Genomic DNA, 27,335 nt, shown 5'->3' on the forward strand with positions numbered 1-27,335 from the left:
CAAGATCTTGGGATTCTGGGCACAAGCCCTGAGTTGGGCACCCCACTTGGCAGGGAGTCTGCTTCTCCCTCTCCCTCTTCCACTCCCCCCCACTCGTGCTCTCTCTCTCTCAAATAAATAAAATTTTTTAAAAAATTAAAATTAAAAAAAATTAATAAAGATGTCACTACTCTTTGAGTCTATCATTCAGTATCTCTCAGAAATGAACTACTATTGTAGTTCCAAACTCACCCTTCAAAGTTCTGTTTCAGAACTACACTGAAAGGAGAAAACTAATCGCCAATCCAGCTCAAAAGAAATTCAGCCTCTTAGTTTTAAGGCGAATTCTTTAACTTCTACTGTGTCTGAGTGCCAGTCTGCTTTTTTAAGTCTGTTATGACAGGTTGGTGTATCTGTCTAAAACACCCTGATTTGGGGTGCCTGGGTGGCTCAGTCGGTTAAGCATCTGACTTCAGCTCAGGTCATGATCCCAGGGTCCCGGGATCGAGTCCCACATTGGGTTCCCTCCTCAGCGGGGAGCCTGCTTCTCCCTCTGCCCCTCACTCCACTGATGCTTTCTCTCTCCCTCAAATAAAGAAATAAGATCTTTTAAAAATAAAATAAAACAAAACACCTGGCATTCAATCCAAGCAAAAAGAAAAAAGACTTTGTGAGGTGTCCTCTAGCTGTGAAGATGTATCCAGTTCAAGTCCATTTCCAGGACTCTGTCCTTTGTCAACCTCCACCCTTGTTTCTGGCTTTAAAATGGGACGTCGTTCCCTGTCCCATCTACCTCAGATGGCCCTGTGTGTTTTGTTTTGTTTTTTTTTAAAGATTTTTTATTTATTTACTCGACAGAGATAGAGACAGCCAGCGAGAGAGGGAACACAAGCAGGGGGAGTGGGAGAGGAAGAAGCAGGCTCATAGCGGAGGAGCCTGATGTGGGGCTCAATCCCATAACGCCGGGATCACGCCCTGAGCCAAAGACAGATGCTTAACCGCTGTGCCACCCAGGCGCCCCGGCCCTGTGTTTTAAGGGTCCAATTGTTGCTACCTTTTTCAGCAATGCCGTAAGAATAATTAGACTTGTTCCAATAATTAAGTCTGAACAAAACAGGTTATTTTGTTTTGCTTAAAAAAGTTTATAGATTTCTTCCCATTCAGTTTTCCCTCCCTTACCCTGTGCTTTTGTGCAGGGTCTGCTTGGGATTCTCTCTCCCTCTTCCTCTGCCTCTCCCCCTCCCCACACTCTCTGTAAAATCAATTTAAAAAATAAAAATAAGCTTTAAAAAAAGGTTATAGATTTAACTGTTGCTTCCACACCTTCATTTCCTAAAGCAAATAATGACCGACAGAATTTTCTTTAAAGAGCCTTTTATAAATGTAAAATACTAGAAAGAACTTTATCAATTTGCAAGTGAAACACGGGAGTATACAAGATGGTTAAGATAAAGATAAAAAGTAGGGTGTTTAGGGGAAAGGAGGGGATAACTAGGCCAGTGGGAATGGACTTGCTGTGTTTGAATACTAGGTTAAATCAAGATCTCCCACTAATAAAATAAAAAAGAGAAAATGCAAAAGATGGTTGCAGAAATCTAATTAGATGACAAAGAAAACAAGCTAGTGGTTCCCATTTTCCAGGAATCAAAATTCTAGGAAGATGACCATCACCATCACATGAATCCTATGAAAACGAGCACAGAGTAACACAACGGAAAATATCTTCATCTGAAGTTCTGAAAAAGGATCAGTAAATCTGTGTTCATTTCTAGGGCGATCGTCTATTTTTGAAGCTTGACTTTTTCTATTATTTAATTAACTAATTCAATAATACATGTAATTATTTAAATAAGAAAATCAAATTAAATTCTCCTTGAACTATTTTCTTTACTGATATATTCAGAAAAATGTATTCTAATTTTAAAAAAATAATTAAATATTAGGTAATATGCCATTAAACTGATAATTTATTGTTGTTACTGTCTCTCATGTTTGACAGTAAAAAAAAATTTTTTTCATGTTTGACAGTAAAAAAATCCTAACATTTGTAAAGAGAAAACACAAATGATAGATTTTATGTGTAAAAAGAAGCCATACTATGAACCTCAAATCATATAAACCCAAAAGTCACTTTTTCTTCTTGTCTATGACTGACAACATTCTGCACTTTCTTTTTTTTTTTTTAAAAGATTTTATTTATTTATTTGACAGAGATAGAGACAGCCAGCGAGAGAGGGAACACAAGCAGGGGGAGTGGGAGAGGAAGAAGCAGGCTCATAGCGGAGGAGCCCGATGTGGGGCTCGATCCCATAACTCCCATAACGCCGGGATCACGCCCTGAGCTGAAGGCAGACGCTCAACCGCTGTGCCACCCAGGCACCCCCATTCTGCACTTTCTGAACCCCAAATAAAATAATGAAGAAAGCCCAGGGTGAAAAATCATGAATGGGTACTTTCCAAGTGAGGAGTTGAGTAAAAAAGCTCCACTTACATACGAGAAGTAGAGCAACATAAAAGAAATTATCAAAATATAAATTCCAGGCAGTATCCTATTTGGTCTATGTTTTGATTAAAAAAAAAAACTATTTCTAATTATTGATATTTACTGTAATTCCTGCCAGAAGTAGAATACAATATCAGGATTTTATTTCAAAGAAGATAGGTGGTTACGTGGTATACATTTTAAGCTGACTGAGAACACTTAAAAAATTGGAAATGCTGTCGTTAAACTCACTTTTATTTTAAGATTTTGATAAACACAATATTCAAGATTTTGTCTTGTCCTCCACATGTTAATAAATTTTAATAAGTATATCTTGTTTACCTAACAGAACCTCAAAGGTAATTCACATGCTCTTCATTTTATTTTGAGACTTCTATTGAGAAGGGGCTCTGTTTACTCATTTTTCAATGAAATGGAGCTTGATTTTAAAGACACTGAAAGGACACCTCAAGACAGAAATTCTGTTGCTGCAACAGAATGTATACTTGAACTCCAAATGTCTTAATCACTTAAATAAAATTGTGTTTCCTTGTTTTTTATCCTTCCCCAAATTACAAGCCTATGGCAATGGAAATTCTACTAAGTTGGGACTTCTCCTTCATCATCATCATCATCATCATCATGAGTGAATCAAATGTTTACTGAATGAATGAATGAATGAATGAATCACCAAATACCATCTACTATGTTTCAAGAGCTATAAGCTTCATATATACCTTTTATATGTATCTCACATGTCCCCGTTTTATGTTTACTGTCCACTGCAACCTTGCAAGTTAGGAATTCTAATCCTCATTGACACGAGGAAAGAGGTACGTGGAGGTTAACTGAAAATCAGTATCATAGTGCTAAGAGGGAAAGAACTAGGTTTCATAGTTATTTTGTTTTTTTCTGGTTCTGAGACAGACAGGGATTCTGAGGACCTGCCTAGAAAAGCAGACCTTGGCATGAGGTTGCCCTGGGTCCGACCTAATCTTGTTACAATTTCAGTCCCTTTCAAAATCAAAGCTTCTTGAATATCTGCCTGCCTGTTTGTTATTTTCTTAGCACAGGACAGAAACTTGCAGAAAAGCCCAGGCCCCCTCACATCACCCACTTCTCTAGCTCACCTGGCAGGCGCTGCTTGCAACCAAGCCGAAAGCCACAAGCTCGAACAAGCTCCAGGGCCCCATTTACAACAGGCTTGTTCCTACCAAGACCAGACCAGACCAGTCACAGCCACAAGGCATCCCACCTCTGACCTTTCACTGACCTTCCCCCTCAGGATAATGCTAAAAGCCATGTCCGGGGGTGGAGACTTAACATGCAAATGAAACAGTGCGTGATGGCGCGAGTTCTGTCAACTGCGCCTGCGCGCCCACTTTCCTGGGCTTCCCCTCCCCCACATGCTTACATGTCACTCCTTTTCCATCTCAGCCCCTTTGAAATGTTCCCTGGCCACTGTTCCGGGAGCAGCCAGGTATCCCTCTTCCTAAGGCTGTCGCCCTCACGCCTGGCCATGAGCTTGCAATGAATACTCCCCACCTTGCGTCTGTTTCCACATGGATAGTCAAAGAACCCCGAGGCCATCAACAATTCCAAATTTTGCCCTTTTTCTACTAAACCTGCTATTGAAAGTATGAAGGTACTTAATCGTGATTTTTCAATTCAATTAAAAACTGTCAAGTGCAACCTACAATGATCGGTGCCCTCGAGGCAGGAAGAAGAATGCGCATAGACCCTCCCCTCAAGGAGTTTGCAATCCACTGGGAAGACAGCTGGGTGGACAGCTAATGATGTCCTGAAGGCAGAAGCCAGAGGGAGGTACGTGCAGAGTACTGTAGCACAGAGCACAGCAGAGACAGGAGTGGAGGAGAACGTGGCCTCTGACAGCAAGACGATACAGGGATGCTTCGTGGATTAAGAGGAAATGGAACTAGGTCTTGAAGATTAAGTACAGTTTGCCAGGGGACAACATTTTTAGCAGAGGGAATAGCAGGAACTTACTGACTGCTGTAAATGTTGGGGACATAGCAAGTGGGACAAAGTCTCTTGCATTCTAGAGGTGAACTGAGTAAAATGCAAGGAAAACGAACGAAAACGCAAAGAGCAAGAAGTCTGTCTTGGACTGAGTGGTCAGGACAATGAAGAGGTTAAAGGCAAAGAAATTCAGCAGTGTCAGCTACTGCTGAGGGTCCTCCCACGTGATTTGACTTGGCGGTCTTCCTTTACACAAGAGTAGTTGTTCAAGAATGTTCATTATTAACAGTAGCAAGAACAACAGAACAGGCATCATCTGCAAAAGTACCAGCTACTCCGAAACATTATGGAGCTGTTTAAAAGGATGAGTTAGATCGCTTCTTTGGATTATGAGTCCTGGCATTCATCAGCCTGCCCTAAGTGATTAAATATTTGAGTTCAAATATAGACTCCCTGTGCCAACTAACCCTATCACCAGGGTTAATAATTGAAAACGCCATAAAAAATAAAATAAAATAAGTTGGTTAACTGAACATAATAAAAAAAATAAAATACGTTGGCTAACTGAACATAATAAAAAATAAAATAATGTTGGTTAACTGAACATAATAAAAAAATAATAAAATAAAATAAAAATAATCAAAAACTCCAGATGAACCAGTAACACAACATACGTAAGACCGGGACTTTTTCATAACAGACTTGGCAGGAAGGATCAAGTAAACACATATTTTGAGAACAGAGCCACCTGCTTCACAAAAAGCCTGGCTTTTTAGAATGCCTCAGCAGTCATGAGACTATGGACATAAAGTCAGGCCTCTCTAAGGTAGAGCAGCTCCCTTATCCATGATTTTGCTTTCTGTGGTTTCTGTGACCCATAGTCAACCATGACCTGAAAATATTAAAAGAAAAATTCCAGAAATAAACAACTCGTAAGTTTTACGTTAGGAGCCATTCTGAGCCAGGCTGCTCTGTCCCTCCTGAGAGGTGACTTGTCCCTTTGTCCCTCTGTATTTGCTGCCTGTCCCTTAGTCACTTAGTAAACATCTCGGTTATCAGATCGACTGTCATGGTATTACAGGGCTGTGTTTAATTCACCCTCATTTTACTTAATACTGGGCCCAAAGTGCAAGAGGAGCAATGCTGGCAATTTGGATATGCCAAAGAAATCCATGAAGTGCTTCCTTTAAGGGAAAAGTCCTCAAGTTAATAAGGAAAAAATACCATATGCTACAGTAAGAATGAATCTTCTATCCATGAAATGGCAAAGGAAAAAGACATTTGTGCTAGTTTTCTTGTTAATATCTTGCTATGCCTAATATATGAATTAAACTTTATTGTAGGTATGTTTACGTAGGAAAAAGCACAGTATATATAGAGTTTGGTGCTGTCCACTGTTTCTGGCACCCACTGGGGCTCTTGTAACATATTGCCTGCAAATAAGGGGGGATGACTGGAATCAGAAAATTAAGCAAAAGACCTTGACATTAATGCCAGTACCCTAAGTGTACCCAACCGTGGGCTGGGAAGCTAGGCGGGGAGCAAGAGTGCAAGAGAATTACCCTTAGTCTGCCAAGATGAGGATTTAATCACCAGGATGGAGCTGCCAGGCTGTATTTGAGATTGCCCTAAATAAATAATAGGGCAGCAATGTGGCCTGGACTCAGAAATTGCTTCTACACTGAGCAAGGGAAGGTGAGAAGCTTGTGTCTGTCTGCTACATATAAAAATAACCAGGTGACATATCTTGAAAGAGTCTCTCATTAAGAACTTTATCTTCAAAAATATGTTTCCACTTTCTAACCAAAAACCATTTTTATCATCCAAATAAAACCAGAAAGTATTTTTTCACTTAATATTAATTTATTCAAGGACCTAAAAGAGAACTCTACAGAAGGCTGTCGCCCCACAACGTATTTACTGAAGCTTGCCGTAAGTTCTTAAAAATGTCAACCATGTAATATGTTTTTAATTATGGGTTCATTTTTATCACAGTGTTCTGGTAGAAACAATCAAGGATATCATTCTCTGCTCTGATACTTAATCCCACCGAAGTGCTGTCTCTCACAGGAAACTATCCTTAATATTTAAATAAGAATATATTTATTCACTCAAGAAATATTTTTTAGCACCTTCTACGTAATTGGCTCATTTCTAAGCACTGGAAGAGACTTCCAGGGTTACAAAGACAAATGAAAAATTACTTTCTGGGTTTTTTTCCTCAACCTATCAATATTACAACTGTTTATCTTTTCTTAGCATAGGGGCAGTCAGCTAGTAAGAGGAATGAGTAGCTAAGGGTTGAAAAAGAGTCACTATATTGCAAATAGTTGAAGCCACAGGAGAGAGGAGAGTCCAATTAAAGTTACTATAGCTGACCTAACTTTAACATTTTTTTTCAATAAATCACCATGTTCTACATCCGAATTAAATGAACATATTTTATTTTTTTTACTCACCGCTATTGCTTATAGCCCACTCCATTCCTTGGATTCACTTTTCCTCCTGCTGGAGCCCATCCTTTTGTAGTTCTCTCAGAAAGAATCTGTAAGAAGTAAACTCCATTAGACTTTGTCCAAAACTTTATTTCATATTTACTCTGGAATGATAATTTTGTGCTGTAGAGAACCTCAGGTTGTAAGTCCACATACAGTCCTGTGATTCCTGACCTGGAAAAAGAAGTAGGGCTAAGGGAGGAAGTGGGGGCTGAAAACTAGGCCATGGGCCCCTCAACCAAGTCACAAAATTGGAGGACAGCATCCACCAGAGAGTCCCAAGTTCAATGTCACATAGAAGTGTCCTATAGGGTGGTGGTGTCCCTGTACCATAGAAAGGACTGGATTTTTATTTCTCATATTCGTCACTTGAGTCTCGCAGAGGATCTATGTCTTTCTTCAATTTGGAAGATACTTTCTCACTGTTATAGTTCTAATTTTTCAAATACATAAGGCATATTTTGGAGCAAACTTCTCGACTCATCTTCTGACCTGACATTTAACTTTACTGTCACTTTTTTTAAAAAAGATTTATTTATTTGAAAGATAGAGAGCATGTGCATGCAAGATGGGGGGAGGGGCAGAGGGAGAAGGAGAATCTCAAGCAGACTCCCCACTGAGCGTGAAGCCTGATGCAGGGCTTGATCTCACAACCCTGAGATCATGAACTGAGCCAAAATCAAGTCTGACACCTAACCAGTTGAGCCACCCACATGCCCCTGTCATTTAAAAAACAAACAAACAAACAAACAAACACCTCTCAGTGTTTTTTTTTTTCTGGGTGTTCCAATGTATTAATTATCTCTTAAAGTTATATTCACCTGTTAATTTAAAAATGACCAGAATTTTCAATTCCAGGATTCCCAATTGGTTCTTTTTTGTTTTTCCTGTTTGTGAGTCACAACCTGTCTTTTTATTTCACGATTCCTTTTTCTTCTGTTATTTTTTTTTTTAAGATTTTATTTATTTATTTGACAGAGAGAGACAGCCAGCCAGAGAGGGAACACAAGCAGGGGGAGTGGGAGAGGAAGAAGCAGGCTCCCAGCGGAAGAGCCTGACTTGGGACTTGATCCCAGAACGCTGGGATCACGCCCTGAGCCGAAGGCAGACGCTTAACGACTGCGCCACCCAGGCGCCCCTTTCTTCTGTTATGAATATTACTTATTTCTGCATCTTTTTTAGAATTTCAGAAGTATGTATTTAAAAATCCATTTTGGAAGATTGCCTTAGTATTTGTATTTCTTTAAATGATAATTCACTCTTTCACTGAGTTAACTGGCCACCTTTTATGAAATTGTGTGTCCCTGTTCTTGGGTAAGATTTTTCTTCTCTTTTGCTCACTTCCGTAAGTGATAGAAGCTTCAAGATACTTTATATATCTTAAAAGATTTTTGTCCAAGATTGCTATGTCAGCGGTGTTGAGGGAAGAAGTCAATGCATCAATTCACAACAGGATTTTAATCATATTCAAATATACATTTTTAATGCCTTATTTGCTAAACGAGGAGGTGTGCAAAAATACCTTATAGCTTTGGTTGGCGAGATGAACATCCAGAACCTTTTTTTTGCAAGATCAATGTTTCTAATTACACGGTCCAGAGATCAGCAAACTATAAACTCATGGGCCTAATCTGACCTGCTACCTGTTCTTTTAAGGCCCATCAACTAAAACTTATTTTCACATTTTTAAAGAAACCATACATGGCCTATAAAACCTAAAATATTTATGATTTGGCCCTTTACAGAAAAAGTTTCCTGATTCCTGACATGGTCTATCCTCAGATGCCATCCAGTAACTTTTTTCCCCTCTGATTTTTAAAAACAGCTTGTATTTGCCAGGGCCGTTTTACATTCACAGCAAAACTGAGCGGAAGACAGAGATGTCCCATGTACCGCCTGCCCCTTCCACACCCACAGACTCCCCCATTCTCAACATTCCCCACAAGGGAGGGACTTTTATTATACTTGAATCTACACGGACCATCATTATTACCCAAAGACCATAGTTTAGAGTAGAGTTCACTCTTGGTGTTGTACATTCTACAGGTTTAGACAAATGTATAATGACATGTATCCATCATTATAGAGTCACTGCCCTAAAAATCCCCTCTGCTCTACCCATTTATCCCTCCCTCCCCGCTAGCCCCTGGCAACCACTAATGTTTTGACTATCACCATAGTTTTGCCTTTTTTAACAATGTCGTATCGTTGGAATCAAACAGCATGTAGCCTTTACCAACTGGCTTCTTTCACTAAGCGATATGCATTTAAGGTTCCTCCATGTCTTTATATGGCTCACCAGCTCACATTTTTTATTCAGCACTGAATCATATTCCATTGTCTATATCACAGTTAATTCTCTTGGATTTCTTTCATCAGTTTTGTCATTTTCTTCACACTTCTTACACATATTTTGTTAAATTTATACCTAAGTATTCAGTTGGAGGTGTGCTAATGGGTATGGCATTGTGTTTAAAATTCAATTCTTTCAGATTTTCTACTTAAGGATCATGTCATCTGTGAACAAAGACAGTTTTATTTCTTCTTCACCAGCCTGTATACTTTCATTTCCTTTTCTTACTGCATTAGCTTAGACTTTAAGTATGATGTTGAAAAACAGTAGTGAACGAGGACATCCTTGCCTTGTTCCTGATCTTAATGAGAAAGCCTCTAGTTTCTCACCTTACTATGATGCTAGCTCTAGATTTCTGTAGATATTATTTATCAAGTTGACAAAGTTTCTATCAAGTTGACAAAGTTTCCATCAAGTTGACAACTGAAAGCTTTATTATGAATGTTAGATTTTGTCAAATGCTTTTTCTACATCTTGATACCATCCCAGTGATTTTTTAAAAAGACTTTATTTATTGTTTAAGTAAACTCTACACCCAACATGGGGCTCAAACTCATGACCCCAAGATCAGGAGTTGCACACTCTACCAACTGAGCCGGCCAGGTGCTCCCACCCAGTGATTTTACTTTCTAAAAATCTGGAGTAAGGCTCAGAAATTCATCTTTTAAGTAAAAACTTCAGATGATTTTGATTCACATGGTTCTAAGACCACACTTCAAAAATATTCTGTCCGAGGGAGTCCATACACACTAGCTACAGGGATACTGAGATCCACCAAACAAAGTTTTCCCAAAGTGTTTACAATGGAATCAAATCATTTGAAGATTTTTAATTGTCACTGATTACAGAGCCCTGTGCTAGTAATGATCAATTAATTTGTTTGTTCGCCCAACCCAAACACCATATGTATAAGTACATCCTCCCTCCTTGGACGAAGCCTGAGAGAATAAGTTACTTTCTGTTCTCCATTTTTTCTCATATTGTTGAAATTTCAAACTATTTTTCTTTTCTTAGACTGAAGAGAGAAATAGCAAGGTATTGGTTGAAAAACAGTGAGTCACTGAATCAAGAATTTTTGAAAACCACAGATAGGAGAATCCCAGTTGAAGTAAATTCTTCAAACCAAATAATGTTCTTTTTGATAAAATAACTGAGTTCTATGTTACAATTTCATTATGTTGCACACCTGAAACTAATATATCAATTCTACCAATAAAAATGAACCAAATGGTATATGTTTGGGTAGCCAGTTAATTAATAAAAATCCTCCCCGTTCTAGGTGGTGGAGCCCCCAAACTTTTTTGTTTCTTAGTCTTATTCTGGCCACTAAAAACTGCTGAAAGCTTGTGGTGCAAACAGAAATGTTCCAGGGTAAAGTTATATCTACTTCTTCACATAAATGTACAAAGAGCTTCTAAAATTGTTTGCAGGGCTAGCTTCCCAACAAGTGAAGGCTACAGGTGACTTCTAATTTGGTGATGACAGAACAATCCATTGTTGCCATCCTGTCTCCTCCCAGAGACAGAGGGTCCAGGAAATAATTGATACAGAAACACATGGTGAAATTTTTTGGCGTGCAGAAAAAATGGTTCAAGTACTGAATACAAAGGGAGGACTGACTCTTAACAGTTTTGTGTCTTGGGTTCTAATCTGATTTACTGATTTAACTGCAGTGACTACACTCGACTCTTTTTCAAATCCTGGAGACAGTGTGGTCCCTTCCTGCCTCCAGAGTCTTAGTCCCTAATCATACTGAAAGGGTTTTGTGTAACTGAGCATAAGGACTATGCTTCCCAGTGAAGAAAAGTAACTCTCCCTTGCTACTCTTTATCTAGCTACCGATTTCCTTCTCCCTGTTGAATATAAAATACATTTTCCACTTTAAAATCACCGTTTAGAAATTTTGTTCTTATTCACTGTGGCAGAGAGGATAAAAAAGTGATGAGTTTCCATCCCGAGCCGTGGATCCTGGTTACAGCTGACAAGTCTATACTCTAGTAGGAATAAAATCTTAAATGATTGCTATCATGCTGGCTTCCTCCACAATACAAAGACAAACTGTGAACCGAATCCTTTGGAAAAATGGAAATATTTCATTAAGTCTCTCCAAGTTACGCTCTTGGCAAAGCAAAATCTTTCTGTCACCCAACCAGTACGTTCCTACTCCTTCCTAAGCCCTTGGCTATGTGGAGGTGATAAGTAAACCTTTCTTCTGATCTTGGTTCCAAATGAATAATATGAGACATAGCAACTCATTATTCACTTGGAACTGATGATACCATCTGTGTCTTGTTACCAAAACCATGAGGCTGTAACATGAAAGTTAGGCACTGATGACTTCACTGATTTATCCCTTTTGATTGACACTGAGGTTGCTTTTAAAAATTTTCCCCAGAGAAAGTTGTTTTTTTAAGGTGTTGCAAGAGTGAAAGCTATCAAGTCATGGTTTACAACCACATTCATTCTTGACACAGTGTCCACGGTTGTTTTCATGCTACAATGGCAAAGCTGAATAACTGCAAGAGACAAGACATACAAAGTTTAAAACATTTACGAACTGCCCCTTTACAAGAAAACTTTGCTGGCCCCCGGTTTAGGGTCCTGACACTATTTATTTAGGACTTTCTCTTACGTTCTGTGTGAACTTTCTGTGGCTCAACTTTCTCATCTATAAATTGGGGAGAGAAATAGTAACTCTCTCATACAGGTTCTTGTGAGGATGAAATCAGATAATGTATTTGAAGCACTCAGCACAGGGTCTTTGGAAGCAGTCAGTAAACGTCTGTATTGTTGTGGCCAGATGTCTTTTTGAAGCTATCAGTTTGAACTATTTCTTGTAAAGCAGTTTGTACAAAGGACAAGAATGTCAAACCCAGGCTCATTCTATACAGTACAAGTTGTTACTTGTGCTATCTTAGGCAACTTATTGCACCTTTATTTTATCTATGGAATGGGACTAAAGAAAGCTACCTTGGAGGGTGGCTGTACCAGTGAGCTACCAAGGAAGATGGGACACCAAATACACGTCTCCATGAAGATCTCCCAATGTCCAACTAAAAAAGACAGTAATCAAGTAAAAAGCCCAAATTCTGCAAAATCTAAGGGTGCCGGTGAAGAGGTGAAGCAGATAAGAAATGTTAATGTATATTTACAAGGCAGGAAGCAGCTCATGAAGTGTCAATGATTAGAGGAAGCTGAAAGCTAAATGTGGACAGTGGGGTGGGGGGAGATAAAAAGCAAGTCAAGGCCCAATTCAAAACAATGAAAAGGCTGAAAAATGAGAAGAAGAAAGACTCTCAGGAAATAGATGACCATTTGTATAAGAAGCTATTAGGGAGACCCTGATCAAGATGACATAGAAGGAGTGACCTAAGCCCACCTCCTCCCAAAGTCACACCAGAGCTACGACTACATGCAGAGCAACTCTGACAATGACGCGAAGACTAGCACAACTGCTCTGCCACAGCTAAATGGTAGCAGCAGCAGAGATGTGGTCTGATTGGGACCCACGCCCCTGGCCTGGTGACCCACAAGTAGGAGGGGTATCACAGGCATGGAGGTCCTTCCTGAGGAGCAAGGGGTTTAAGCCCCACATCAGGCAAACCACCGCCCCCCCCCCACCACCACCACGGACACCTGCACAGGGCAGAAGAGACTTCATAAGTCTGGCTTTGAATATCAGCAAGGCTAATTCCAGGGACTTTGAAAATCAGTGAGGCTTAAGTCTGGGAAAGCCAGAGTCCTATAGGAAACTGAGACTCTGCTCTTAAAGGGCGTGTATACAAACTCATGGACTCCAAGACCCAGCAGAGAAGGAGCCATTTGAAAAGTACCTGAGCCATATGTGAAGGGGATTTATTGACAAAATTTAGTGCCAGAGGAGGAGGATCTGTAGGAACTTTCTCCAGGAAAGAAGTGCTGGTGCTAGTTCTGACATTCCATCCACCTTGTTAGCACCATCATACCACCCTGGCTTCCTCATGGGCGCACCAGAGCAGGTACCCCTCCGAAGTGGCTCCTGCCCCACCAAACCCAGCATGCAGCCTCAGTCAAGATCAGCATCCTCACCCAAAGTGGATTCCACCACACCACACATAGTCAGTGGCCGTGGCTAGGACAACACCCCCCCAACTTCCACTGGCAGCAGTCTCAGCAAAAACTAGCATTTGTCACCCCCCACCACCACTCCACCAAAGTGGCTCCCAATGCCCCCCCACCAATGGGTGACCTCAGCTGGGATTGGAAACTCCTCCCCTCGCAAAGTGGCTCTTGTCCTGGGGTGGTCACAAGCTGCATCGCCAGCACACCTACAGCAGCCATGGCAAGACCTTGCAGCTAGTAACACCAGGCATGAGCCCTGCCCACCAGTGAGCTGGCAGGAGTTGCAGCTGCCCATTACAGTGAGCCAGGCTGGGTGCCTGCCACAGCTACCTGCACACCCTCAGCAGTCGTGGCCCAGGTATAACAGGAGAGTGCATGCAAACCACACAGGGACACCCCTGAAGCACCTGGTTCTAGTGACCAGGGGGAGTGGTTCTTCAAGGTCCCCCAGAACACCTACTTAAGTTCATTCCTTTAAGACCAGGAAACATAGCTGACCTACCTAATACATAGAAACAAACAGAGTCAGGCAAAATGAGAAAGGAAAAATATGTTCCAAATGAAAGAACTAAAACAAAACAAAACAGAGATAGCAATCTACCTCATAAAGAGTTCTAAGTAATAAAAATGGTCCCTGAACTCGGAAGAATGAGTGGACACAATGACAACTTCAACAAAGAAACTGAAAATAAAGAAAATAACCGATCAGAGCTGAAGAATACAATAAATGAACAAGAAACACACTAGAAATAATCAACAGCAGATTAGAGGATGCAGAAGAAAAGATCAGTGATCTGGAAGACAGGGTAGTGGAAATCGTCCAAGATGAACAGCAAAAAGAAAAAAGAATTTTTAAAAATGAGAATAGTGTAGGTGATCTCCGGAAGAAGGACCATTATAGGGGTCCCAGAATAAGAAAAAGAAAGAGAAAAAAGCAAAAAACTTTTTGAGGAAACAATAGCTGAAAACTTCCCCAACTTGAAGAGGGAAACAGATATCCAGGTCTAGGGAGCACAGAGAACCCCAAAAAAGATTAACACAAGGAGGTCGGCACCAAGATACACAATTATTAATATGGCAAAAATTAATGATAAAGAGAATTTAAAAAGCAGCAAGAGAAAGGAAAACAGTTACATACAAGGGAAACCCCATAAGGCTACCAGATGGTTTTTCAGCAGAAACTATGCAGGCCAGAAAAGAGTCCCATGATCTATTCGAAGTGCTGAAAGGAAAAATCTACACCCAAGAACACTCTATCAGGCAGCATTATCATTCAAAATCGAGGAAGAGATAAAGAGTCTTCCAGACAAACAAAAGTAAAAGGAGTTCTTCACCACCAAACCAGCCTTACAAGAAATGTTAAAGGGACTTCCTTAAGTAGGAAAAAAGAGGTCATAACTGGAAGAAAATTATATAAAAAAAAAAATCTATCTATCTATCTATCTATCTATCTATCTATCTATCTATCTATCTATCCCTGGTAAAAGCAAACATATAGTAAAGGTAGTGGATCAACCACTTTAAAGCTAGTATGAAGTTTTAAAGACAAGAGTAGTACAACCAATTATATCTATTAGTAGTTAAGGAATATGCAAAATAAAAAGATGTAAAATTTGATGTCAAAAACATAAAACCCTGGAGGGGGAGTTAAAATGTAGTGCTTTTAGAATGTGCCCAAACCTAAGGGACCACTGACTTAAACGGACTGCTGTATACATAGGGTGTTATATATGAACATCTCTAGTAACATCAAACTGAAAGCCTACATAAAATACACAAAAAAATGAAAAGAAAGAATCCAAACATAACACCAAAAATGTCATCAATCACAAGAGAAGAGAGGAAGAGAATAACGATGAAAACAACCAGGAAATAATTAACAAAATGGCAATAAGTATACACTTATCAATAATTACTTTAAAATGCAAATTGAGGGGCCTCCGGGTGGCTCAGTTGGTTAAGCGTCTGCCTTCGGCCCAGGTCATGATCCCAGGGTCTTGGGATTGAGTCCTGCATCAGGCTCCCTGCTCAGTGGGGAGTCTGCTTCTCGCTCTTCTCCCCATTCACACTCTATCTCTCTCTCTCTCCATCTCTCTCAAATAAATAAATAAAATCCTTAAAATAAAATAAAATGCAAACTGACTAAATGCTCTTATCAAAGAAAGATAGGGTGACCGAACAGGCAAAACAAGAACCACCTATATGCTGCCTGTAAGACACTCTCCTCAGACCAAGACATATACAGACTGAAAGTGGGGGAGAGAAAAAGATATTCCACACAAATGGGGATGAAAAGTTGCTGGGGTGGCAACACTTCTGTCAGACAGAATAGACTTTAAAACAAACTGTAACAAGAGACAAAGAAGGGCATTTCATAATGATAAGGGGATCAGTCCAACAAGAGGATATAACAACTGTCAACATCTACGCATCCAACATAGGAGCACCGAAATATATAAGCGAATATTAACAGACATAAGGGAAGAAATGGATAGTAATACGGTATTACTGAGGGGCTTAAAATAAATCTTATTTACATCAATGGAGAGATCATCCACACAGAAAATCCTCAAGGAAACAGCGGCTTTGAATGGCATGTTAGATTAAGTAGACTTAGGAGATATATACAGAACATTCCATCCAGCAGAATACACATTCTTTTCAAAGGCACATGGAACATTTGCAGGAAACATCACATGTTAGGCCACAAGACAAGTCTCAAAAAACTTAAGAAGACTGAAATCACACCAAGCAATCTTTTCTAACCACAACAGTATGAAACTAGAAATCAATTACAAGGAAAAAACCTGGTAAACCACATACATGTGGACGCTAAACAAAACACCACTGAACAATCAATGGGTCAACAAAATCAGGAGAAATTTAAAAAATACATGGAGACAAATGAAAATGGAAACACAACAGTTCAAAATCTTTAGGATTAGCCAAAGCAGTTTTAAGAGGGAGCTGTATAATGGCACGGGCCTACCTCAAGAAACAAGAAAAATATCAAATAAACATTTTAACTTTACACCTAAAGTGACCAGAAAAAGAAAAACAAACGAAACCCAAATAGAAGGAAAATAACATAAGGATCAGAGTGGAAGTAAATAGGGACTAGAATAAATAGGAAAGAACAATGAAACCAAGCACTGGTTCCTTAAAAAGAAACAAAATTGATAAATCTTTAGCCAGACTCATCAAGGAAGAAAAAAAGAACCCATATAAATCAAATCAGAAGTGAAAGAGAAATAATGGACACTGTAGAATAACAAAAGATTATAAGAGACTAGTAACACACTGGACAACCTAGAAGAAATGGATAAATTCCTAGAAACATGCAATCTTCCAAAACTGAATCAGAAAGAAAGAGAGAATCTGAATAAAACAATTAATAGTAATGAAACTGAATTGTTAATCAAAAATCTCCCAACAAACATAAGTCCAAGCCAAGATGGCTTCATGGGTGAATTCTACCAAACATTTAAAGAGTTAATACCTATACTTAAACTATTTCAAAAAATTGAGAGGAAGGAACACCTCCAAATTTATTCTATGAGGAAAGAATTACCATGATGCCAAAAAACGGACAGCACAAAAAATAAAAAATTACAGGCCAGTATCCCTGATAAACACAGATGCAAAACTCTCAACAACATATTAGAAAACTGAATTTCATACTAAATCTAAAGAATCATATACCATGATTAAGTGGGATTTATTCCAGGGATGCAAGGATAGTTCAACAACCACAAATCAATTAACATGATATACCTCATTAACAAAATGAAGAGTAAAAATCATATGATCATCTCAATAGATGCAAAAAGCATTTTATAAAATTCAACATCCATTTAGGATAAAAACAACAACGTGGGTATTTTTATCCATTTAGGATAAAAATTCTCAACAAGCAACATACCTCAACATAACAAAGTCCATATATGACAAACCCACAGCTAACATCATATGCAATTGTGATAACCTGAAAGCTTTCACTCTAAGATCAGGAACAGGACAAGAATGCCCACTCTTGCCAATTTTATACAATATAGTACTGAAGTTCTAACCACAGTAATCAGACAAGAAAAAGAAATAAAAGCATCCAAACTCATCAGGAAGAAGTAAAACGGCCCCATTTGCCGATGACATGATACTATATACAGAAAACCTAGGATTCCATTACAAATCTCTTAGAATAAATAAATTCAGTAAAGTTGCAGGGTACAAAATTAACATACAGAAATCTTTTGCGTTTCTGTATACTGATAACCAACTATCAAGAGAAATTAAGAAAATAATCCCATTTATAATTGCATCAAAACAACATAATACATAGGAATACATTTAACCAAGGGGATGAAAGACCTGAGCTCTGAAAACTGTAACACAACGATGAAAAAAATTAAAGATGACACAAATAAATGAAATATATTCCATGCTTGTGAATTAAAAGAATATTGCTGAAATATCCATATTACCAAAAGCAATCTAAAGAGTCATGCAATCCCTACCAAAAATATCAATAGCATTTTCCTTTTTTTAGAAGATTTATTTATTTGAGAGAGAGAGAGAGCATGAGTTGGGGGAGGATTAGAGGGAGATGAAAAGGGAGAGAGAATCTCTAGCAGACCCCCTGAGCACACAGCCTGATGTGGGGCTCAATCCCATGATCCCAATACCATGACCTGAGCTGAAACCAAGAGTTAGACACCTAAACCAACTGAGCCACCCAGGCACCCCGGAAAAATATCATTAGCATTTTCACAGAACTAGAACAAATAATCCTAAAATTTGTATGGAACAACAAAAAAAAGTCCTGAATAGCCAAAGCAATATTGAGAAAGAAGAACAAAGCCGGAGGTATCATGGGTCCAGATTTCAAACTATACTACAAAGCTAAAGTAATCAAAATAGTCTGGTACTGACATGAAAACAGACACATAGATCAACGGGACATAATAGAGACCTCAGAAATAAACCCATGCTTATATGGTAAATTAATCTATACCAAAGGAGGCAAGAATATACAATAGGTGAAAGACAGTCTCTTCAGTAAATGGTGTTGGGAAAATTGAACTGCTACATGCAAGAGAATGAACCTGGACCACTTTCTTACACTGTACATAAAAATAAACTCAAAATGCATTAAACACCCAACTTTAAGAATTGAAACTATAAACCTCCTGAAAGAAAACATCAGTAGTTAACTCTTGGACAGCAGTCTTTATGCTATTTTCTTAGACCCATCTCCTCAGGCAAGAAGAACAAAAGCTAAAATAAATACTTGGGACTACACCAAACTAAAAAGCTTTTGCACAGTGAAGGAAACCATCAACAAAATGAAAAGGAAACCTAGCAAATGGGAAAAGATATTTGCAAATGATATAGCCAATAAGGGGTTAATGTCCAAACTATATAACGAACTCTTACAACTGAACACCAAAAACAATCAATCTAATTAAAATATGGGGAGAAGATATGACTAGACATTTTGTCAAAGAAGACATCCAGATGGCCAACATACACCTGAAAACACGTTCAACATCATTCGTTATCAGGGAAATGCAAATCAAAACCACAATGACATATCACCTCACGCCCGTCAGAATGGCTAAAATCAACAACAAAAGAAACAACAGGTGTTGGTGCGGATGTGGAGAAAAAGGAACCCTCATGCACTATTGGTGGGAATGCAAACTGGTGCAGCCACTGTGGAAAACAGTATGGAGGTTCCTCAAAAAACCAAAAATATGATCCACTAATTCCACTACTGGGTATTTACCCAAAGAATACAAAAACACTAATTTGAAAAGACATATGCACCCCTATGTTTATTGTGGCATTCTTTATAATAGCCAGATTCTGGTGAAGTAGCCCAAGCGTCCATCAATAGATGAATAGATAAAGATGGGGGGGGGTGTAATGGAATATTATTCAGCCACAAAAAAGAATGAAATCTTGCCAGTTGCAATGATGTGAATAGAGCTAGAGAGTATAATGCTGAGTGAAATAAGTACACGTCTGTTTCATGGTTATCACCTGTCCTTACACTGGTATTTCTAGTCATTCTCATCTTCTAAAACCCATTATCTAGAAAATTCTGCAGGAAGAGCTCATGATGGCAATATACTTGAGCCTCTGTGCATTCGTGGACGTTCTATCCAGCCCTTCTACTTGAAGTAGAATGAAGACAAAATGTGTTTCATATTTTCTTCCAGTAGTACAATTTTCATAGCAGCTTTATTGATATAATTCATATACAGTACTATTCACCCAAAGTTTATAGTTTAGTGCTTTTTAGTATATTCACAAGGCTGTTCAACCATCATCCCAATTTTAGAACATTCTCATCACTACACAAGAAGCCCTGTCCCCATTAACCATCACTGCCCCTTTCCCCTCAACATTTCCAGCCCTGGGCAACCACTCTTTTCTGTCCCTATAGATTTAGCTGGGATGGGCATTTCATAGAAACGGAATTATGTACTATATGGTCTTGGGAGGCTGGTTTCTTTTACTTAGCACACTGTTTTCAAGATTTAGCAATGTTACAGCATATATCAGCACTTTATTCCCTCCTATGGCTAATATTCCATTGCATATGTAGACTAAAAAACAAAATTAACATTTGAATGGAAATAAGAACTGACAAAAATGTACGTAAGATATGGTTCGAATGAATTTTTGTCCATCAGCATTGTCCTTGATATGGTTATTGCATTAAGTATAGGGCATATATTTAACATTTTATATATATTTAATAAATAAATAACATACTTAATATAAGATGCATTTAATATTTTAATAAGTATCTTATACTTTATTTAATACAAAATACTTAAATGCTATTCTAATAGAAATTCAACACTTAATTGAATTAAAATATTGGGTACTTTATGAAACCAACCGCAAATGTAGTTATCACTATGGTAGAGTAATAAGCCCTGTTCAAGGTCCAGGCATAGACACAGGTGGTAAGGATAGAAATGCGGCCCATGGAATTTTTTTCCGTCTATGGGGGAAATACTCTCAATAAAATCGTATTTTAGTATACCAATCACTGTAACACCTTAGTCATTAGAGTTTTTCCAGAGCAAAGGAACTTTACGTTCAGTGAACAAAGCATTGAGTGCCTAGGTTTCTAAGTGAGAAATGGTTACAACTTTTGAGGTCAAGTGTATACGTGAGAAATAGTGAACATACCAATTCTAATAACTGAGGCATAAACTATTTACCTCTTTGTGTTTCTCTTCTCACCACCACTAATAACTATAATTTTGTTTGGTATTTAGAGACTTCTTAAAATTTAAATTTAAACATTAGTGTCATATTATCATTTTTTTCACTTGGGTTATATGAATGCTAAAATTCGCTCAAGTCAGGTATAGTAATCTTGGCAGGTATGTGAAGAAGGACATTATACCATGATTATTACTTCATATAGAGGTGCTCTGCAGAGTGGAACAGTTTTCAACACCCACAAGATACTTGACTTCGTGGAGTTTTTAGGCTAAGGATGAGTTTGTAAGCCTGGCTGCTCGTGGAAGCCTCACTACACCTAGGGAGCTTTTAGAATAATTTGATACGTGAGCTTCACCCTCAGAGATTCTGGCTTCATTGGCCAGAGGCTGGGCCTGAGCATCAGTTTTGCAAAATCAGGCCAGCTCATTCTAACGTGCAGCCAAGGGCTGAGATCCACGGTTCTAGAGGGATGGACAGGCTGATCAATACCCTTTAGAGCTATGGAGTAGATCCGGCCCTTGGGCACTGTCTTCATGCGTTTCAACAGCAGGGAAAGAAGCCAGCCTGGGATGGATGGAAAGGCGGGATTGAAGGGAATTATCACTTAGTGGCCATGAACTTAAAGGTAAAATTGTCTACTGAGAGTGAGAAACAGAAGGAAACTTAAGAAAAGGACAAGGGTCTGGACTGGTTTACCCCAAAGGTGGGGAGGGGTAAATCTGACACAGATACACGACACCAAATGAGAACCCAGATAAAGAAAGAAACCTTGAATTTATAGCAACCTGATTTGTAGCCAGGCTGGATTTTCTGTCCTAGATGGAAGAATATATATCTTATCCTAACAAAAAAAAAATGTGAATTATTCTCATTTTTATTTTAATCCCTGAGCCCATGGGGTGGTGTTGGCAGTATTATCTACACAGACGCAATAAGCAACATTTAAAGGCCTGGAACCCAGGGCCACCTCCAGCCTAATGAATTCCCATTGCAGATTCTTGTTCTGACACACAGAGCCTACACACCAGCCTCTTCTGGGCTTCACACATATATAAGTCACTTGTGACTCACACGGGGCTTTTCGTTTAATGACTAAATGTGCTATCACTTTGATTCTTTGTGAGAAGACATCCCCACTCCTTTCTAGCCGGCAAATAGTGAGCCTGGGTAACTTTAGAGTCCTGGGTATCACTGGAGAGATGAACACCATTTATGAAAAGAGTCTAATGTTTTCTTTCCTAAAACTGCCCTCCAGAGGTAAAACACAAACAGGCTCGATGTTCCTGAAAGTCACTCTGAGACAGACAGTGTATTAGGAATGTTCCTGTTTGCCTTTCTTTCAAAAAAAAAAAAAAAATTCCTACAATGAGTTAAGAAAGGGGAAGGGAGCAGACATGCATGTCCCTAGACAAGATGTATAAGAAAGATGCCGAAGATGCTAAAAATCAAGCAGCCTGCATTTGCTGAGAATTTACCAGTCTTTCTGCAAAGATCAAGCAATCGAATAGGTTTGGCTATAGAAAGTTAGCCAACAATGCATGGCCATCGAAAACACATGCCCAATGACAAGAGTCAGGGAATTCACCTTGGCAATGCACTATTTTCAATTCCTTCTTTTACAAATGAGGGGGCTGACTCATGAAAGGTAAGACTTTGTTCAAGGCATGGTTAGTTCGCTCACGGATGAAAAAGGCGCCAGGTAGCCATGCTGTCTATGGTGGTGAGAAAGTGAACACGAGGCTCTCTGTATGTTCAGAGAGCAGTTACTACGGGAGGTCTCCTCAGGGACCTGGCTCATTGTGCTGTACACCGAGCAGGAGCTTGTCACAAGGGAGCTAGGCACAAAGACTCTTCCCTCAGCTCCCACCAGGACCGGCTTCTAAGACACAACCCACCACAGATGCCCACTAAATACATATTGAGCACAGGAAAGAGTCTACAAAAATAAAGAGGAGAATGGTGAACAGGCAGTAAGATGGATGTGGCTGGGCCCAGCAGGGGGAATTCTAAGCAAGAAATACAGAAGAAAAGGCTCGAAATCCAAAAGAACAACTACACTCTGGTCAAAAGATGGGTGTGGTTGGAGTGGAAAGACCTGATTGAGAAGGACTAGAAAGTCAGAGAAAAAACACAGACTGGGGACAGACCCGGGTCAATCCTTGAGTCTGAGGCTGGGACCTTTTTACTCTACTCTGTGGGCAAAAGAGAAGCAGGAGGGTGTTGCAAACAGCTGAAAATCATGGCAACAGGAGTATTTGAGGAGGGCTGCTGTGGCCTTACGGAGGATGGACTACAGTCAGGAGAGGGAGGGAAGGAGGGAGGGAGGCAATGGGACCAGTCAAGGAGCTGTTACGCCAGTGCTGATGAACTGTGATGAGGGCTGGGACGGGCTGTGGAGGGTTATGATGGGGTCAGAAAGCAGGAGCGATGTGAGAGAAATTCAAAGAGAAGAATGATCTGGATCTGGTGCTGAAGAGATGTGGGTGGAAGGGAACTAGAGGATGGGAGAAAGAAAGGTGAGTTGGAGAATCCAAGATGGCGCCACTGAGAGAAATAGCGGGTTTCGGAGCAAGGACTGTAGGAAGAAGGCAAATCTGGTTTTAGACACATTGAATTTCAGTGTATCATCACATCAAAAATAAGCACAGAGGGGCTGGAGATTAGGAACTAATCTTGGAAGAAGGGGGGAAGTCTTGAGAGCTCCAGATGTGGCAGTTCACGCACTGGGGGCTAATAATCCAAGTTACAGAAACAGGTGCCTGGGTGAGGCAAGTAGGCAAACAGATTGTTTCAGATGGAAATGTCCACTTTGTGCAAATAAAAACAAAACCAACAACAGAATCAGAGAAGCCAGATAAAAACCCAACTAACTAGCATTTATGAGAACGACACCGGATTCTTATCAACTGTGACCTTCAAGTCTTTCCTTTAATTGAACTCTAAGCAACAGTTACAGTGGGCAATCCCTAGTCAGTACTATTTAGTACACTAAGAATCTTACTTTTGAAGAATAACATATCTGTCCTTTTCATTCTGTCCCCTATCCAATTATCTGTAGGAGGCAGGTGCCTTTGAAAAGGAATGACTTAGGTACTTTTTTAAAACCCTGTAAGTATTATCACTTACAGTTTCTAATATAATGTTGAGAGCAGCGAGAATGTGGACATTTTAAATTAGGTGTAAAATACTGAAAAAGAAGTATTGTTTGTAAAATAGAAACTATCCTTAAGTGAGTTATATTTAACTCTCCATTTCTTTGGGATTTAAATAAGTCCCCATCGGTCCATTTTGGGGGGTTTCTTTCCAAAACAAGAAATCTTCTGAAAGGTCTTTATTCTGGTGGTATGTTCTGCTTAATATTCCTATTACATTCGTGATGATTCTATTGTGTGGCTCTCCTATACCACCCACAGTGACCAAGGCTCATTCCTCACGCTTCTCTTCCTTTTTTTAATAGGTTATTTAATACTGCATAATAAGGCAATTAGGCCACAACCCACTGCACACTAAGCAGTGTGGGAATGATCCAAAAAAACACAAAATGAAGTTAATATAACATAAAAATGGCTATGCAGCATATAAAGAAATCATATTACTGGTAAATACGTTAGTGTCATTAGCATCCACTATAAAGCCTTTCAGCAAACTTTATATCTTTAGTGTGTCTTCCACACGGGGTGATTTTAACTAGACTATTTTCAAATGGGTTTTAAAATATATATATTTTTAAAGACAGAACCTCAAGTCTAAGTGCATTTCCTATTAGCTTTCTGCCCAACAACCAAAAGTGAGTCCACTTTACCTCTACACAAGGATGGACAGTTTTACCAAAACACAGAAGTGGTCTATTGAATTAGAAGAAAAAACCTGAGGAATCCTCTCAGGCTTTGGGCTCCACTTAAGCTTGCTCCCTCCTGCTATTCCTCAGCAGGCTGAATAGACTGTGGTGTCCTTTTTGGTTCGCATTATCAAAGAATTCTGCAAACTGTTTTCAAAGTGAATCTTCTATGCGACAATGGCTTCAAGTGATCTCTTCTCCTGAGCTTCGGAAATTATATTAAGAAGGACAGAACCGGTGATGCCAAGGTGACAAATTGACCCTGCAGTCTCAGTGGATTAACACAACAGAGTTTCCTGACTTTCTCGCTCTATGCGTCTAAAACTGGCAAGCCCAGAGCTCTGCTCTGAAAAGTCACTCAGGTTTTGGGGGCTCCACCGTAACATGACCCTGCCATTTCAGAAAAATAAATGAAGTGTCTGAAGGGTTTCCTGTGGCAAGGAAGGTGAGCCATGAAGAACTCTTACCCCCACTTTTACTCCTACTTGCTTTGCAGTTGAGCCTAAGAAACCAGGAAGGGGAAAGAAGTGTTGAACACAAAGCACTGTCTTTACATCGTGGGAAGTTATCTCTCCTAGAAAGTAGCTCCATGAGCCTAAATGACCATGAGACTTGGAAGCAAGAGACTTGTCTGATTTTGGACAAGTCAGTTGGTTTTTCTAGGGCTTACCCTGTAAACTGAGGAACTTCGATGAGATCATGGGAAGAGGAACATTAAGATGTTAGAACTTCATCCTGTCACACAAGGTCCATGGCTTTAGATGCTGGGTTTCAATACACTTTAAGACTCAACTTATAATAATCACAAAAAGTGTGAGGCTAAGACCGAATTAGATGTTAAATCCAAAGGAGCCAAAAAACTTGAAACTTTCTTCTCTGCCTCCTTCATCCACTGCTTGGAAATATCTTCCACCCAGTAAAATAGCCTTGAATAGCAGGACAAATGTATAATGTTTTCTTTCCTGTTAAATTGAAATTGCTTTGTTAAACAAGGCTGCTTCCAGAGTTTGGACCCAGTTAGGGTCCTCAGAAAATACACTAGAAAAGATGAATGTCTCCTCCTTATTTGAGACACAGTATCTGATACTTATTACTTTTTAATGTACAGCAAGAAATACTATGATGTCTAATCAAACCCAGGATTCTTCAATGTTTTTGGTAGAAACTGCATATCATAAAATACCAGGAACTCACAATGACCAGGCGATTTTTTAGAACTCTCAGAAGGAAAAAGAGACGGTAGTTTTTCCACTTCCCCCCACCATGCCTGTTGCCATTATGTGAATATGCATAAAGTGCCGTATTAGAAAATGATCAGGACTAATAGAAAAGACCTAGAAAATTGGTTTAATTTGGGGATTTCTACAATATTTGAGAACACCTCCTTCTCTAAGGCATGATTAGCCTGGTCTTCACTGGACTCTCCTAATATGGGGAAAGCCCTGTGTCCAGTGAAATTACTTCTGTCATGCAAATTATTCCTGCCTTAATTTTGACCACAGGGGCCATGGCTACTAGAGGGAAATATAATTAGTACATTATCACCATTATAAGGCTAAACACTAAGTCTGGATTGGGAATGATACCAGTATTACATCCAGGTAAGAATCAGAGGCTGTTATCAGGTTTGGCCCGAAATTTAATGCCATGTAACAAGACACTGCACAAGCAAACCAAAGGATGTGATGGTTTGCCTGAATAAGGTTCCAAGATACTGTCCCCAAAGTGCTGTCTGCAGAAGCTCACAGACAGTAGTATATCACAGTTACATAGGAACCAGAGCAGTTTCAGTGTAACGTTATCTACAATTTTTATCAGACTCAGACTCCACATAAATCTCAATGAAGTCATCTGTGTTCATGGAATAGCTAAGAAATGGCAGACAGTGATCCCATAGAGAAGACACTATTTATTGAATATACCTCTACAATTCCATTTCATGTTATTAACACCAAAATTATCTTCTTATAAAAATAAATCATCAAACCAAAAGTAAGAGAGGAAATAGAAGGAAGCAAAAAAAAAAAATCATGGTATTTCAGAATCTTAAAAAAGGAAGGAACAGGACTTTGCAAATGAAGGAGGAAGGAGCTGGGCAGACTCTCTCCCGAGAAAAGCAACAACTTAACTGGTGCAAATTATTAAAAAAACAACCATTAATCATTCATAGTCTCTGGAAATTGTCCTAAATGCATATACAGCTAATGGAGAGCCATTCACTCAAAATAATCAACTACATCTCAGTAGAAAGAGAATCTGTGCCATCGGAGCTGTGACTCAATCCCTTAAACCCATTCCCCAGCATCTAGGAATCTCAACCCCAGGCATGTGCAGCCAAGAAGACAGGAGCTCCCTTCCCACTGCCTCCCAGTTTGAAGCCTTCAATTCACCACAGGAGGACTGGGCTTCTGGCACTTCTCATCTCCCCTGCTCTCAAGGCCCACGTTGCAGAAGCTCTGTTCCAGGCAGATGAGGCCAATAGGATTGGGTCTGTATTCCCCCAACCAGCTGCCACTTGGAGGGTGGAAGCTATACCCCAGGCACTGCAGGCAGAAAATACTGGGGCCCTGATCCCCCTGTCCCACTCGCTCATAGGCTGGAAGTTCTACACTGAGAGGGGCAAGGTGAAAAGAAGCAAAAGGGAAAAATAGGCAATTCAGCAATGATAGTTGGAAACTTTATTACCCCACTTCCAACAATGGGTAGAACAACATGGCGGAAGATCAACAAGGGAAGATGAGACTTGAAGAATTCTATACACCAACTAGAACTAACAGCTCTCTGCAACACTCCACTGCACAACAGAATACATGTTCTTCTCAGGCACACACAGAACATTCTCCAGAGCAGACAATATGCTGA

General features: G+C 39.5%; 1 long non-coding RNA gene across 4 annotated transcripts in view; it reads right to left on the minus strand.

Moving 5' to 3' along the window:
• Positions 1-27,335, minus strand: part of LOC123790457 (uncharacterized) — a 295,934-nt gene that overhangs the window by 125,358 nt on the left and 143,241 nt on the right. For all 4 annotated transcript variants that reach the window (XR_015724606.1, XR_015724607.1, XR_015724609.1 and 1 more), the window contains one exon: positions 6,901-6,986. This is a non-coding gene — a long non-coding RNA (uncharacterized LOC123790457). The remainder of the gene's footprint in view (positions 1-6,900; positions 6,987-27,335) is intronic.

Source organism: Ursus americanus, chromosome 5, assembly GCF_024610735.1.
Source record: "Ursus americanus isolate L20-20 chromosome 5, mUrsAme1.1.p, whole genome shotgun sequence".
Classification (NCBI taxonomy): Eukaryota; Metazoa; Chordata; class Mammalia; order Carnivora; family Ursidae; genus Ursus; species Ursus americanus.